Below are 1695 nucleotides of genomic sequence, written 5' to 3'. Positions count from 1 at the left end.
GGGGGCTGGGAGCAGGTGAGGGGGAGGGGAGGCCACACCTCCACCGGTGGCCTCACCATGGAAACGACTGGAGAAAACTCTCTCCCAGATCACACGAAAGGTGAAGTTAATACTGTCTGGGGCAAACTGCTCTGTTTTTATTACACTAATTTATTACACTTTGGTCACCTTTGTTCTCTGTCACATAAATTCCATACTAAAAGAATGACTGTGGCTAACTGAAGGCCAACAGACTTCACGCTGCTCCGCCTTTCCTGAGGGCGTGGCCTCGCCCACTGGCCGCCCTCAGGCCGCCCTCCCCCAGCCAGGCCACTGCTGCCACGGGAGCTGGGTGTTCCTATGGGACGCGGGAGGCGGGGTAATCGCTGGCAACCGGATGATGTTTACAAAGCGATGGGCTCTTTTAAGAGGCCTCCACGCCCTCTCGGATAAGACCCAAGACAAAACACAGGAGACCAGAATCAGCACCTGGCAGAACCAGAAAAGGCCTGAACTCGGCCCAAGACTCAGGCCCTGCAAAACCCACCTCTGAGACCCAGGGAAGCCGCCGGAGCCCAGCAGGGGGCACGCGCCCAGCCCCTCAGTTAGCCCCCCCTGGGGTGGGGGCGGGGGGCTCGTCCTCCATCAGCTCAGCACGGGGAGTGGATGCGAGGCCCTGGGCATCGACGGCAAAGCCGGCTTTCACAGGCCCCGGAGCCAGCCAGCGTGGCGTGGAGCCGGGACAAGCCGGCCGGGCGGGGCGGGCGGGGGGAAGGATCCTGGGCGGCTCTCAGAGCCAGCGCTCACTGCAGCCTCCCAGGTCTCTGCGTGTGTTTAGTACCAAGGAGAAGGAATCACCCACTTGGGGAAACCGGGCCATAAAACAGATTAACAATGCTGAACAATGGCCGGGAGAAGCCTGGTCTCGGCAGCCAGCGTGGGGACACTAAACTAGTTTAATTGTTATGTAAATTGCATCGGGAGTCCCACAGACTTCTCCCGAAGGCCTATTCATCAGGACGGTTTACTCTGAACGAAAAAAACGGAGCCAGGGGCTCTCTCCTGGCCAGCATCCACCCAGCCCGCTCTCTCCGGCCCGTACCCACCCGGCCCGTGCCCTGAGTCCCCAGGGACTCCTCCTCCCCCAGTGCTGTGCCGGCTCCACAGAGCTAGTGCACTTCACAAAACAGAGACAAGACAGCGGTCCAGGCGGCGGGGGGCGGGGAGCGGGAAACCTTCCCTCTTTCCCTCAGACTGGACCGTCCCTCCCGCCCGCGCCTGGGCGGGTCCCACGTCTCTCGTCCACGGGGACCAGGGGAAACCCTCAGGCTCCAGTCTCGTTTTTTCGCAGTGGAGCGCGACGAAGGCGTAAAGTAGCTAAGTTATGTCCTCACGAGAGCTCTTCATGGGCCATCGTGACATTTGTCCAGTTTTAATAAAGTTATTTCATCTTGCAAAAAAAAAAAAAAGTGCTGAGAACAGGGAGAAGCGTCTGCTGCTCCCCCAGAGGAGACGAATGCACGCAGTGACCGCGGGGTGCGGCGGCCCCACCCCCAACTTCACACGGCCTGTGACTCTCCAGGCTCTGACCTCTCTCCACTCTGGGGGCAGGACTACTGGGAGCGACGCTGGCCTGTGGACAGCATGAGCACTGTGACCCAGCCCGGGACCGCGGCCTGGCAGAGGCCCCCTCCCGACCAGCGCCCAGCGCCCAGC

The sequence above is a fragment of the Pteropus vampyrus genome, unplaced genomic scaffold (genome assembly GCF_000151845.1).
Source record: "Pteropus vampyrus isolate Shadow unplaced genomic scaffold, Pvam_2.0 Scaffold90, whole genome shotgun sequence".
Lineage (NCBI taxonomy): Eukaryota > Metazoa > Chordata > Mammalia > Chiroptera > Pteropodidae > Pteropus > Pteropus vampyrus.
The sequence above is the reverse complement of the archived record's forward strand: the minus strand, read 5'-3'. Positions refer to the sequence as shown.